We start from the raw sequence: 15,928 nt of genomic DNA, 5'->3' as shown, positions 1-15,928 counted from the left end.
GGGCCGGGTCAGGGCTCTGTGTCTGAATGGACATAGGGAGCTGTGACTTGGCTTGGGTTCCCCATAGTAAGCTGCTCAACTGGAGGGAGGAGTCAAGATCACAGAAGAGGGACCCGAGAAGAGGAGGATCTGGGCCGCTCTGTGCAAATCCACTGCAACAGAGCAGCTAAGTATAACCCGGCCCCGCCTCCCCTCTCACTCCTACATCTTTTTAATGGCTATCAGAACAACTAATGTGACAGGTACAGTTTTCCTTTATGTTAAAGCTATCTAGGAACTAAACCCAACGATTTAACAGTTTTAAAAACAGTGACATTGATTGTGCTCTCAACCAAACTAAAGATTAAAACCCTGTCATAGTTTATTTTAACCATTTGTGTCTCATTTGAGAGATATTTTTTCACTTCCTGTCCTGTAGACACGCAAAAATAAATACATGAAGAGACATAGACAAAAAGGGGTAAATCCCATCTTAAACAGTTCTCTATGGAACAAGTATCTCTTTATTCCTGTTTTGGTGGCAATGGGGATACAGATAGCAAAAAGAAAAAAAAAACTTGACAGGGCTCTAACTATATATATATATATATATATATACACACATTATATATATATATATATATATATATATATATATATATATATATATATATATATATTTGAACCTTCTAGTCATGGCTTGGATCATCTGTATTGATGGTCGACAGGCATAGAGACATGGTGAATCTCGCAACCTAAGACTTTTAGGCTAGTTATATAAAGTCAGTAACCCCTCTTCCCCATCCAGTTTTTAACTCTCCTGAAAAAATAAATAGCCTAGTGTATCTAGTTAATGGAGGACACAAAAAGCAGTCAGAGTGGGATCCTGGGGAAAATGCATGGGAAAACCAAATCAGTACACCAATTCTAGTTTAAAGCGGTTCTCCACTCTAAAGTGAAATCCCGCTGATCGGAACCCTCCCCCCTCCGGTGTCACATTTGACACCTTTCAGGGGGGGGGGGGGTGCAGATACCTGTCTACAGACAGGTATCTGCACCCACTTCCGGCCCTACGATGCGGGCAAAAGACGGGTTTTTTCCTTACTTCCCGTCCGTCCCCTGTTGTATGCTGGGAACACTCGGCTCCCACAACACAGCGGAAGGCAATCGGCGGGCGCAGCGCGACTCGCGCATGCGCCATAGGGAACCGGGCAGTGAAGCCGGAGCGCTTCACTTCCTGGTTCCCTCACCGTGGATGGAGGGGGGAGCAGCAGGGTGACGAGCGATCGCTCGTCATCTGCTGCGGACGGCGCTGGACTCCAGGACAGGTAAGTGTCCTTATATTAAAAGTCAGCAGCTGCAGTATTTGTAGCTGCTGGCTTTTAATATATTTTTTTAGTGGCACATCCGCGTTAACTGATAAAATATGGTAATTCAAGGAGCAAAGAAAACATTGTAATCAATGAATCTAAATCCACCGTGTATTGCCCTGACTTCATTAAAGTAAATGCTTATTAATAATTGCTATTAGTTATTGCGTTTTGTAAGCTGTTCTTGCATTATTGCAATAAACCTACAAGACTGCAAAGGGCCTTAATGCAATTTCCCATGATAATAATTGTGTACATGATCCATCCTAGCCCACTGTGTTTGGTTGCACTGCCCATTCTATCTAATGCCTGGTACACACGATCCGATTATCGGACTAATGATCGTCCGTTTTTTTTGTATGCTAATCTCACGTCGAATCTGATGAGTTTACTAAAGTCACGAAAATTCTTGTACGGCAGAATAAAAAATCGGACGTGATGTCATGTGTTGTAATGCATTTGTATTGCATTTTCGAACGTCAGCTGTACTGATTAAACGAAAATCGTATGATCTGGCATCGTACGCAAAAAAATTCCGTGCATTTCCGATGGAATAAAATCAGATGAACTGTCCTGATCGGCTCTCGGAAGCTCTGTACTAATGATCCTATTATCGTACGATCGTTTCGAAAGCGGCATTTTTCATGCGATTTTCGGATCGTGTGTACGGGGCTTAGGTGCCACCCACTAGCTGTCTTAGAAAATGTTGGACTAGAAAAGGATCTACTTTGTTAATCATGGCTACTGTATACATTTCCTTAATAAATAAGCTTGTAAAGCTAATCTCATCAAGGAATAATAGCATGCGTAGCTTGTCACTGGAGGCACTCAAAGCAATCTTTATAAAGCCTCTATAAGTTATAAATACCTGTTATGTATTTACAACCAAATATTTGTTTGGCATAAAACAAACCACGGCCACTCTTACAATTATGAAGCACTTTCTAAATAGAACATTAGTACAAATGGATTTTATTTTTTCCCTCCTCCATACTAAGTATTGCAGAAGCAAGTTAATCAATTCTCCTGCCCTAACGATAGAGCCTCATACTAATATTACATTTGTAATTATTGACAGAGCAGACACTGGCTGTAGAACAGTGGCACTAAGTGATTATCAAGAATATGATGAATGTTAATTGGGTGGCATTCACAATAGCACAATGGAAAAGGAAGGCGTTGTTGGAGGGCTTCCAATTTAATTTTTGGGATTACTTGTGTCGAGGACAGTCTAAGGCTTCTCATAATTTGCATTTAATCAATAGTTGGACAAATAAGCTAATTAAATTGGCTTGTTGGGGATGATTAAAACAGCAGTATCTTTATATATTTTATCCTCAATGACTTTTATAAAATAAGCAATTATTGTTATTCAATACAATGGAGTTTATTTAGAGGTTTCATGGGAGTAATAAACAATTTTTTTCCCCTGAGCTGTACAACATTTTCATCCTTCCAAAGATTTGGGCGGTTTTTAAGTCAATCACATTTTGAAATTATATTTAGGAGCCACAAGAATTTTGTACTAAGCACTGGTTTGTGCATATATGACCGTAAGCCTATGGTGCTCATTGCACCTTGAAAGAAGGCATATAAAAAAACTTTACATCATAAGCAAACATAAGAGACCATACAGCCTCAGATTTGTGCTGGCGTTGTGGTAACGAAACTGGCACTTTTCTTCATATATGGTGGGACTGTCCACAAATTCTTGAATACTGGGATAAGGTTAGAAAATAGATAGTATTTATCACAGAAACGAAACTAGAGCTTACCGCAGCTGCCTGCTTGATTAACGTTAACATCCTCCCCATAAGCAAATACAAGAAGTCTCTCACTAGACACCTCCTATTAGCAGCTAAAACACTCACCCCCCTCCACTGGAAGACCACACATGTACCCAAAATCAGAGATTGGTTAGACAGAGTAAACCACATTTACAAAATGGAGGAAATTGCGGCCATGAAGAGAGAGAACGGCGCGAGTTTTAACGAAACCTGGCAACCGTGGATTTCATTCTTATACTCTCCTGAATTCCAGCTACTTAATGCATAATACTTCACCTACCAAATAAAAAGGTTTAACCACTTCCAGACCAGCCGCCGTTTTTTTACGGCGGCAGGTCGGCTCCCCTGCGCGAGAGCACATAATATAACGTTGGCTCTCGCGCAGGCCACTAGGGGTGGGTGCGCGCCCCCCGCTCGCCCCCGACCCAGTGCGCGTTGCTTGTTACAGAGCGGGGACCGGGAGCTGTGTGTGTAAACACACAGCTCCCGGTCCTGTCAGGGGGAGAAATGCCGATCTTCTGTTCATACAATGTATGAACAGAAGATCAGTCATTTCCCCTAGTGAGGCCACCCCCCCTACAGTTAGAACACACCCAGGGAACATACTTAACCCCTTCCCCGCCCCCTAGTGTTAACCCCTTCCCTGCCAGTGGCATTTTTATAGTAATCCAATGCATTTTTATAGCACTGATCGCGATAAAAATGCCAATGGTCCCAAAAATGTGTCAAAAGTGGTTGAAGTGTCCGCCATAATGTCGCAGTACCGAAAAAAAATCGCTGATCGCCGCCATTACTAGTAAAAAAAAAATTAATAAAAATGCCATAAAAATACCCCCTATTTTGTAAACGCTATAACTTTTGCACAAACCAATCAATAAAGGCTTATTGCGATTTTTTTTTACAGAAAATATGTAGAAGAATACGTATCGTATCTGGTCCACTATGATTAAAAGAAACCCGTCATTGGTGATGTCATCTCTGCTTAGCTTTGAAACACACAATGGCTCCTGGTAAGCAGCAGTGGCTTCCTTACAGATTACAGGCCTGTTATTCTGGGTGCCGGTTTAGGCGCCGGAAGTCAGACAAATGTTTTCATCACATATTACAACTGTACGACTGTGTGTGGGCCCCATCTGACTTTTTTCTGTCAGAGTTTAGAAATAGAACATCGGAAACTCTCATCGTCTATGTGGAACTCACAGAAAAAAACATGCATGCTCAGAATCAAGTCGACGCATGCTCGGAAGCATTGAACTTAATTTTTCTCAGCTCATCATAGTGTTTTACGTCACCGCGTTTTGGACAGTCAGAATTTGGTCTGACAGTGTGTATGCAAGACAGCTTGATCGGATTTTATCCTATCGAAAATTCCGATCGTGTGTTCAGGGCATTATACATTAGTCACACTTTATTGTTTGCATTTGTTTTTTACAGTATTAAGGTTTAATATATATATTCATGTTTTATATATAAGGTTAATTCCATATATATGGTTTATACATTTTTTTATTTGTTAGTGGAGTGATATCTCACAAAAGCATGCATCAGTAAGTAGTGCTGCATTTTACTTTCATAAATAGTCTTGGTTGGATGTACAAGGGTGACATCTTGAAGCAGCAGCTGGGATTACTTAATAATACCAAATTGTTAGATATAAAAAAGAGTGCGGGTGGTTTTTAAAAAAAACATTTTTTCAATGTCTGTGAAGCACTGTGTCAGATTTATGATCAGAGTCACACAAGACCTTTCCATATCTGCAAATTTAAATTGAAAACCACATTTTTTAACTGAATATTCCCACTGAGCTGGCGATTGCTCCATCCTTTGATTGTGGAAGTGAATGGAAAGTTCTCTAATCCTAACTGATATGCAATGCAGTTTGAATAAAGGCCCCATCATTTACAGACAAGAAATCACAGTCATGAACAGCTCTTGTAAAAAGTTCTCTAGTGTGGAGGAGGCTTTCTTCCCTGGTGTGGAGAAAGCCTCTTGTGGGGGGAGGGGGCGAACAGGAGGGTCAGGACGCTATCTACTTTGCAGATAGAGAAAGAAGCTGTGTGTTAGTGGGCGTCCTGACACTCCTGCCCCCCCCCCCCCCCCCCTCAAGAGGCTTTCTCCACACCAGGGAGAAAGTGTCGCATTACGGTGTGTAGTTACAGACTGAAGAACAGGAAGTGAGGATTTCTCAGAAGAAATAAGGACATTTAAAAGCAAAATCGAAGGATGAGGTAAGTGAAGGAGGACTGCACTAAGGTAAAGGAAGATATTTAGGGATTTTTTTTTTTTTTACCTTTACAACCCCTTTAAGTGCAGTATGAAGATCAGAAAGTTTATTAACCATAGATTAAAAACACTCACAAAAAGCCAGGTAAAAGTGTGCTCATCAGAAAGTTCAGTATCGGCTGCAGGCACCGCTAGTGGGGCTCCCATGCTGGAGATGGGCATGGGTGCCCCAAGAATCCAGGAAGTCCATGCCAATCAGTGTGGAATGCACAGGCAGATGTGACATCCCCGGGAGGAAGAGAAAGCCAGATGTGTATCAGGCTATGCGTTTGGACCCTCCAGCTCCTCCTACAGGCTTAGTGCTGTATTGCTACAGTATGTGCAAAACAAGACCACGGCAGTGGAACTACAATGGCCAGTGGTACTAGACAAGGATATAAATACAACATGTAAAAAAACAACAGAAAAAAGGGGGGGGATATTTTAGACTAGGTAGAGCAGAAACTTGGTGTCTAGATTATGCTCCCCTTTTTTTTTTCTTACTTAATTTCTCACCGTAGCTGGAGGTTAGGTACAAACCCGAAGTTAATCCCTACTGCTAGTGCAGTAACTTGATGGCCTGAACTGGTGAAAATGCCCCTTTCCCAGGAACTGTGACTGGGGAACATAGTGGAGCTGACCATTGCCTGGGCTCAAGGGCCAGTGGGTGGCAAATGTTGGGCATGTCTTAGACAGGCTCTATCAGGTAAATCCCTGTATGACAATCGCCTGTTGGATGATGTCAGGGAAAATGTAGCACATGACAGAAAGATAGTATCTTTCATAAGGAAGGTATTCCATGAAACTTTGTACGAATTCTCTGTGGCCAGATAACAGCAGGTGTGGCACCACCACCAGAGACTGTGTCACTGTTGCTGTGTCTGATCCACTTACTGCTTCTGTGTGACTTCCTGGAATCTGGGGGGGGACTTGGGACTTTGCTGCTGTGTGCTGCACTACTGTTGCTGAAGTGGTGCAGGCTGGAAAGATAGTCCCAAAGCCTGAAGGGGCCACCTTTCACCCTATTTCACTCAGTTGCAGTTTAGCTTTGAACTTTATCCATCCTGAGTATGAGAACATCCATTGCCAGAATATGCGGTATCTGAGAGGGCTCAGGAGTGGTGAGAGGCCTATAGACCACCTTGTCTGTTGAGAAATTCTGTAGGAGACTGTACCATTCATTATCTTACTCTGTGGTTAAAATCTCACATTTTGGGGGTGAGTTCTCCCCCGAGAGTAAAGTGCCCTAATTCCCTAAATACTCTCCACTGGCCATTGGCTAGTCAGCAACAAGGACTTATAGATATATAGGTTGCCTAAAACATGAGTCTTTTGTTATTGTGCTGTTTTCCTGCAGGGCAGGAGGACCCAAACAATTAAGCAGCTACTCCAGGGGGTTGTGCTACGGATGTACATGCACTGAATGGATCATTCGCTGTATATGGTAACATCAGGGGAGGGCTGGGCCAGGGGGCAGGGTGGCAATTGCCTCCCAGGCCACCCTAACTTATGTTTAAAACAGCGCAGCGCAGAGGAAACTACAACTCCCTGGGACTGGATTCTTGGAAGCAGGCAGAGGCAGGGCATGCCACAGAGTCAGGATGCAGGGCTGCAGGGCTGGGCGCTGGCTGCAACTTGACCCCAGGACCAGGAACATTACCCCCCAGGAGGCCGTGGCGTGCAAGGACCTACTGAGCTGAGATCACTAAGGTGAGAGACCCCTACACCCCTAGCTGACCCCCATCTCCCCCCCATACACCCCATGTAACCTGCCCCAGTGATCAGGCTGCATTGATGGGCACTGGAGTTGGCTGCACTGCTGGGCACCGGTGAGGCTGCATTGAAAAAACTAGATGGGCCATGGATGGTGAGCTGATTCAGCAGTTCAATGGGCCACTTGACTGGACTTGCCCCCCAGTCCTAAGGCTGCCAGCCCTCCCCTGGGTAACATTGCATGTTCCCTAGCAGAACATTTTCAGTGTTTTGGTATTGCTTCCACATCCTAACTATTGCTAGTGATACTCACTAGTGACATAAAGTTGGACATAGCTCATCATTACCTTTCATAAAAAGTGTTAATTTTAACACTGCCTTAACCACACTGGTGAAAATGTTTTTTCCATTTGATTTTCTTCATTATCTAGCCTAACTCCTTTTCAGATAATTTTTTTTTTTATGAAGCTTTTGGATCTAGTTAACCTTATACTCTAACATGTTTACTATATGCTACCTAATCTGTAGAGACAATGTAAACCATCCATCTCATATAATGAACAGAATGAATTTCAAATGACTTGAAATTATATTTGCATTCTTCTAGATTATTGTATAACTAACTCCAGCTCCTGCACAGCTACTACTTGTTTAAACACATCTTAACCATGCATCTGTTCCTCACTAAGTATCAATAAACTGGAAAGAAATGTTCAACAATGGAAAGGATTTTTATGCTTCTAAGCCTTTACTCATCAAAAGTACAGCGAAAAATGTTTAAGGGGGTAACAAGTTTATTTTTTTGTTATTATTATAATATTTATCTGAAATATTTTATAATATTTTCTCATATCAAATGCTCATTATTGACCATTATTCACAAAGACATTGCAGGTGTGGTCTGAAGTGACTATCCGTTGGTAGGTTTAGCCACCAGAAGAATTGATTACCTTACAAATTGTGTGTGGCCAAAGCTTGTGCTCAGTAAAACACAAATTTGAAAGGAAGCTCTGCTTGTTCACGGATTTACAAATTGTAAGCCAAAACCATAAGGACGTGCAACGGTGAACCTAGAAACGTGGTAAAAAACCTGCAGAAAATAATATTTTTTACAACATAAGTAATTCAAATCATTAATATGTTCAAATTAGAATTTACAATTGCTTGCATGCCCTTCCAACGCAGCAGTTGTCTACTGGAGAAGTTGTTTAACCACTTCAGCCCCGGACCATTTTGCTGGTCAAAGACTGGGCCACTGTTTGCGATTCAGCACTGCGTCGCTTTAACTGAAAATTGCGCAGTCGTGCGACGTGGCTCCCAAACAAAATTGACGTCCTTTTTTTTCCCACAAATTGAGCTTTCTTTTGGTGGTATTTGATCACCTCTTCATTTTTAATTTTTTGCGCTATAAACAAAAATAAAGCGTACATTTTGAAAAAAACGCAATATGTTTAACTTTTTGCTATAATAAATATCCCCAAAAATATCTAAAAAATTTACTATTTTTTTCCTCAGTTTAGGCCGATACATATTCTTCTACAAATTTTTGATAAAAAAATCGCAATAAGTGTTTATTGATCGGTTTGCGCATAAGTTATAGCGTCTACAAATTAGGGGATAGTTTAATGGCATTTTTATTAATATTTTTTTTTACTAGTAATGGCAGCGATCAGCGATTTTTATCATGACTGCGGACACATCGGACACTTTTGACACATTTTTGGGACCATTGTCATTTTTACAGCGACCAGTGCTATAAAAATGCACTGCTTGCTGTGAAAATTACCCTGGCAGTTAAGGGGTTAACAACTAGGTGGCACTGTAGTGGTTAAGTGTGCCCTAGTGAATGATTCTTACTGTAGGGGGGATGGGCTGTGTGTGACAAGACAGTGATCACCGCTTCCGAATACAGGAAGCAGTGATCACTGTCATTGTCACTAGGCAGAGCGGGGAGATGCTTGTTTACATCAGCATCTCCCCGTTCTTCCTCACCGTTAGACGATCGCGAGTATCCCCTCAGCAATGGAGTCCGCGGGACACCCGCTGTTGGGCTCACGGAGCTTGCGGCAGGCGCGTCCACAATGCTGTGATCTTAAAGGGGACGTATAAATACGTCCTTCTGCCTGTCCGTGCCATGCTGCCGACGTATATAGTCGTGTACTGGTCGGCAAGCAGTTAAGGGTAGTAATTTCCCTTTAGACACCATGCACAGGACAGACAACACAGGAAATCTCCAGCAGCAATCCTATTCTTCCATTTAAAAAATGTTGTCATTTTTTTTTACCAGTTTTTAAAGTTAGAAACTTTGGAATTTGTGATGTTTTTCTGTGATGTAGCTTCACTTTGTCAAACTTAAACTGTCCACCTCTGTCATTGCTAGTCTTTCTGTCTTGTTTTCAAAATGAACAGCTTACCCCCATCAATGGTTAAGGAAGCCAACGAGTGGTAGGGATAATAAAATATAAAAAAAAGGATGTGGGATTTTCCTCTTTTTCATACTAGGCTTTTTGAATCTTCTATGGATTTCAATGGGGTATACCATGCAAAAAAAGGTTCCTCAAGAAATCTATACCAGGGCCTTCAGGTCTGAGACAGATTTTAAGGGGGGCCTCTCACAACAAAAATGCGTGGGGTACCCCTGAAAAATCATACCAGGTCCTTAATCTCAGCATGCAGCCTAATCACAAAACGGTGGGGGAGATGAGTGTGTGAAAAAACAAAAGCCGAAGGCTGAAGCTGCGCTTGAAAAAAAATTGATAAATGAAAGAAAAAGCTGCCAGCACCTTAAAAGTCTAGTACCAAACTCAAAACATTAAAAATAAACAAAATAGACACAGCGCTAAAATATATGACAAAATATCATGTGAAGGAATATTTTACAAGTCAAACGTGAAAACTAAGGCAGAGTCCCATTAGGATTCCAGTCCATATATTGCCAAGGAAATAACACCCATACATGTAGATGCAAAAAAAGAGGAAACTGCAGAAGAAGTTTGACATGCAATTCCAGACTCAAGGTGAGTAAAATGGCCTGCTTTACCAGATGGCGATGACTACTAAACGGTAGTCTCACCCAGCGTAAGGAAATCGGTCTCCCCAAAATCAAAGCAGTAACTGGAACAGCAGCTAAAAACTGGTGATGCTCAGAAATATAAAATGAAAAACTTCCATAGTGTAGTATGTTGATTAAAAATGAATTTAATAAAAAAGAGGTATATCATACAACAAGGCCGCAGTGTCTTCATCAGCTACGCTTCACTTCCTATGTTTGTTTGTTTGCCCATCCACCTACTGAGAGGGAAAAACATAATGACGTCACAGTCACAGGCTCCATCTCATGCGTTTTGTCACGAAAAGACGTCGTCTGGGGATTGGCCAGGTCACTGTGTCATCACGTTTATCCATTATATACACCACTAGTGTGTGCCTCCCTCCTGAACCATGCCAACCCACATGCCCTAAACTTGGGGGTACCTTGCCAAGAACCTTGTCACGTGTTGATGAGGACAAATGCCTTCTCCCCATAACCCTGACCAGTGGTTGTGTGGGTCTGTAGGTGGGGGTTCAGCATCTGAATTTTTTGAAGATTGCCAAACCCTGCTTGAACCAAACCAAGGGCAGTTTGGCTCATCAACTTACCACTGTATAACCAAAACTCTAAAGCAGGGGTATCCAACCAGTGGCCCGGGGGCCACATGTGGCCCGTGGACCCCTCTGATGTGGCCCGTGACCTCCTGCTCTGGGATGGAATAGAAAACTGTTATTAAAGGTCTGTTTTATTACTAAAATCACAGGGGCAGATCCACAGCCAGCGGGCGCAACTTAAATTGTCCGATTTAAGTTACACCGCCGCAAAATTTCTACCTAAGTGCCCGATCCACAAAGCACTTACCTAGAAATTTTCAGCGGTGTAACTTAAATCCGTCCGGCGCAAGGCGGGCCCAATCTAATGGGGCGAGTCCCATTTAAATTAGGCGCGCTCCCGCACCGGACGTACTGCGCATGCTCAACGCGATTTTCCCGACGTGCTTTGCGTAAAGTTACATTGCGCCGAGTTTTGTGAATCGCGACGGGTAAAAAAAAGTTGCGTCGGGAAAAAAAAGAGATGCGGCGGGAAAAACATTTTTTTTTAAAAAAATTTGACAGCGACGCGGGAAAGAAGGGTATACTTTTACAAGGTGTACTAACTTTACACTTTGTAAAAGCAGCCCTATCTTTGCGAAATCAAACTAGCAACTTACGGAGACTTCACGAAGGGAAAACGCTTTGTGGATCTCCGTAAGTACTAATTTGCATACCCAACGCGGAATTTCGACGAGAAATGCCCCCAGCGGCGGCCGCGGTACTGCATCCTAAGATCCGACAGTGTAAAACTATTACACCTGCCGGATCTTAGGAATATCTATGCGTAACTGATTCTCTGAATCAGCCGCATAGTTAGAAACAGGGATACGACGGCGTATCAGCAGATACGCCTGCGTATCCCTTTTGTGGATCTGGCCCACAGTGTATATATGGGCAGATCTGTCCTGTAGTGGTCACTGGGCTGCTTTCAAACTGATAAGCAGGTGCAGAGCAGTTTACCTGTGGGTTACCTGCACTGAGCCATAGACTTCTGTTATTACTTGCGAGTTTGGTGAGCTTTCTGAAAGTGCACCAAACCTGCAGAATATAATAGAAGTCTATTGCAAAGTGCAGGAAAGCCGAAGGTACACTCCGTTGCACCAGCGGTGTGGGTAAACTGCAGCGCATCAGTGTGAAAGCAGCCTTGGGCCCCTTTCACACGGTCAGTCCGACCCAATTGGACCCTCCATTCTCCTCTAAGGAGTGGCAGATGTAAACCGACTTGTGTCCTACCTCCAATCCAATCAGCAAAAGTATAGTGGGCCGTGTCCGCTCTGCATATAGAGAGCATACACGGAGCTGCCATCCTCCTGCTTCGCTAATTGTGGCCGGCGACCCGTTACCAAGTCACTTAAGTGGCCCTTGCTCTTCAAAAGGTTGGGCACCCTTGCTCTAAAGTGTAGTGGAGGAGGCTGTTTGATGGATGAAATGCCATCTTGATCATGAAAACTCAGCAGCTTGCAGGGTGAGATCTCTGTAGGTTAGGTCCCCATTCGGAGATAAATGGACTCTAAAAGCATTATCTGAGGCAGCTATTTTCTATAAGCATTGAAACAGTGGGTTTATGGGTTTATGTGGCTGGATCACTAAAAGCACTTACTTTTTTACCCAGAAAATAGAGGGTAAACTGTGCCTGTGTGTTATACGCAGGGGGCTGTGAAACTTTTTTCCCATTAAACTTCCCCCTTAAAGTTAGGGTGCGCGTGTGAAGGCAAAAGAAGACAAAAAGCAGCGCCCTCTAAGCGTAGTAATCATGTTTTTAATGTATAAAAACAGACAAATCTTATCAAGGTGTCACTCACAAAGTGATAAAAAACATGTGGGCTTATCTGTAGGTAGTGTCATCCGTGAAGACTTCCGGGATGGAGCTGCTCCGCTGGTCCTGCAGTGGTGGGATGGACGCCCCGGTGTAAAACACACTACTGTCTACCGCTGTGGCGGGGACAGTAAGGCTTCTGATGCTAGAGAGGAAGAGGGCGTCGGGGTGTTTCTCACAACACCATCTGCCGCCATAGTGGGATGGTAAGACTCCGGTGCTGGGGAGGAAAATCCTGTTTTTGTGTTTATGTGTTATACGCCTGTGCGTGTTATACACCGATAAATATGGTAATTTTATCACTATCCAAAACAGTTAAGATGAAATGGATCTGCAATCTCCGAGTAAGGGCTTCTGTACACCAAGAGACTTCCATGGCCACCTTTAGGTTCTGACAGAACCTAGTAAATAATGAATTAAAGCTCCACACTGTGATATTAAAAAGTCCAGAAAAAAGTTGGTTATTTACAAATCAAATGTGTTTTGGGGGCTTGAGTCTCATCCCTTGATTAGGGTTTGAAATATAAGAAACAATGTGTAATGTACCTGATGGTGGAGGTAGGCTCTGGTTCAGGAGCCCTGGTAAGGTAACAGGGAGCGCCAGAGCCGAGAATAAGCACAAGTGCCTGACTGGTCTTCCATTTATGGATGCTGAAGAGTGCACTGTGCATACTGAAACAGCATGAAGACAGACTGGAAGCTGTACTGGCAGGTAGACTGGAGAAGGAGACTGGCACAGATCAGCTGGCTCGGGTGTAATCTGGGTCAGCAACTAGTGAGCATATCAAGTACGTGCAGCAGACAAAAGAGAAGTCAGCGGTCAGGCCAGAGTTGGGAACAGCAGGCAGATAGGCGGATGAGCAGAAGGAACAGGCAGAGAGACAAAATCCAAAGACAAGCCAGGGGTTGGTACAGGCTGCATTCAGGCAGAGTGAGTGAGTGAGTGAGTGAGAGACTTGTAAAGCGCAACACATGTAAACTGAATCGCCTCTGGGCGCTGTATCCATTTCATGGGTAAGGAACCCCTTGACCTCAGAAGAGATGGGTTTTAATCTTTCTCCTGAAGGCCAAGTGGTCCGACTCCAGTCGGATGGTGGTTGGTAGTGCATTCCACAGGCGAGGTCCCTGGACTGCAAATCTTCGATCCCCTTTGGACTTGTATCTGGCTTTGAGTATCTGGAGGAGGTTTTGATTGGTGGATCGCAGAATGCGATTGGGGTTCTGGGCTTTTATTTTTTCGCATAGATATTGGGGGGCGTTGCCTTGAATACACTTATGCATTAGGCAGAGTGCCTTGAAAGTGATTCTGTCTTTTACTGGCAACCAATGAAGGGATCTCAGTGAAGGTGAGATTGATTCCCATGTTTTTTTTCCAGTCACTAGTCGAGCGGCCGTATTTTGAACGACTTGCAGACGAGTGATTTGGTATTTGGGGAGTCCTAGATAGAGGGCATTTGCGTAGTCGAGTCTGGAATTGATGATTGTTCCCACCACGACTGCAATGTCCTCTTTCGGGATAAAGGGCGTGAGTCTGCGTAGTAGGCACAGCAGATGGTGGGATCCGCTGACTACTGACCCTATTTGTGCATCCATTGTCATGTAGGTATCGAAAATGACTCAGAGACTTTTGACTTTGGTGCTAGGGGTGATAGTTTTACCTAGAATGGGCGGGGGAGTCCATGTTGACGCGGGGTGATTTTTCCGGTTAGCGTGAAACAGGAGAAGTTCTGTTTTCGAACCTTTGAGTTTAAGATAACTGTTTGTCATCCAGTTATCTATTAGAGTGAGGCATTTCTCTAGTCCAAGAGAATGATCCTTTTTGTTGCAGATGCGGAAATACAGTTGTGTGTCGTCTGCATAGGAGTGGTAAAGTAACTTCTGGTTACTGATGATTTCAAAGAGAGGGCGAAGATAGATATTAAACAATACGGGCGATGAGGGAGATCCCTGAGGGACTCCGCATGATACTGTACGTTTTTCAGAAGTGAAAGACCCCAGTTTCACTATTTGTGATCGGTTTTCCAAGAAGGAGGAGAACCAGGGTAAAACACCTTCAGCGACTCCGGCTACTTCAGCTAGCCTAGCCAGTAGCAGTCCGTGGTCTACAGTGTCAAAAGCCGCGCTTAGGTCCAGCAGTATCAGGAGACAAGATTCTCCTTCGTCTGCGGCCTCTAGAGCGTCATCCCATATTTTGAGCAGCGCCGTTTCTGTTCCGTGACCCGGACGGAAGCCTGATTGAAACGGATCGAGTAATTTATGGGTGTCTAAATGTAGTTGCAGCTGTTGTACAACTACTTTCTCCAGTCAGGAGCAGATCGAGTTGGTAGCAGGAGGTCAACACAGAAACAGGTAACAGAAACTCAGGAAACGTAGTAGATCAAACGGCAATGACTCATGGCCATAGTGCAGTTTAAATAGCCTGCCTTTCCCCTCTATAGTCTGTCCTAGCATTTCTTATATCTTTTCCCTAGATTTTATAACACAGATCACAAAAGTTCCCAATGAAGAGCTTTAACCACTTCAATACCGGGCTTTTATACACACCTCAATATCGGGCCTATTCTGGCACTTCTCTCCTACATGTACAAATCATCATTCTTTTTCTAGAAAATTAAAGCTCTTCATTGGGAACTTTTGTGATCTGTGTAATAAAATCTAGGGACAAGATATAAGAAATGCTGGGACAGACTATAGAGGGGAAAGTCAGGTTTGTGGATAAATGTGGGTAATGCCTGGGCATGCATTTGCAGTGCTCTCAACTCCTCAACTTTTATAAAACTGAACATCAAAAAAACAGACACAAAATTATTGCTACAAAGGTCTCACATAAAGGAGAATTCTTTCAGAAGGGACAGAAGGTGCCTGTATGAAGAAAATCTGATTTATAGAACAATTCTTTGTCCAGCAGAATCAATTGCAGAGAATGAAAGAGGTTCTTGTGGAATAATTTCCTCTCATACGCTTTATCACTCTGATCTGCCCTTGTCCATTTCTTGATTACAGTCATATGACAAACGAGTATCAGAAGCAGTGGAAGCATCCAATGTCATACTTAAAATATGAATTTAACTTTTAACGTTAACAACCATTAAGAATTGGCCCAAAGTATAGAGTTTTCAGATAATAAAGCATATAAATTGTACTTGTCACTATTGATTACACCATACGACTCCAGCATCTTACAATTTCCATCTGTCTCTGAATATCTATTCACTCTGTTACACACTGTCAGAATGTTTTACTTAAATTTTTTTTGTTACATTCAAAAAAAAAAGTTGTCACATGGTAGTTTTTCCTTAAATTTTTAAAGCAATAGCAGTAGTTCCAGTATATATACTACAGACTCAGTTGTAATTTGTAAACACTAGGGGTCAGAT

The sequence above is a fragment of the Rana temporaria genome, chromosome 4 (genome assembly GCF_905171775.1).
Source record: "Rana temporaria chromosome 4, aRanTem1.1, whole genome shotgun sequence".
NCBI classification, from domain to species: Eukaryota; Metazoa; Chordata; class Amphibia; order Anura; family Ranidae; genus Rana; species Rana temporaria.
The sequence above is the reverse complement of the archived record's forward strand: the minus strand, read 5'-3'. Positions refer to the sequence as shown.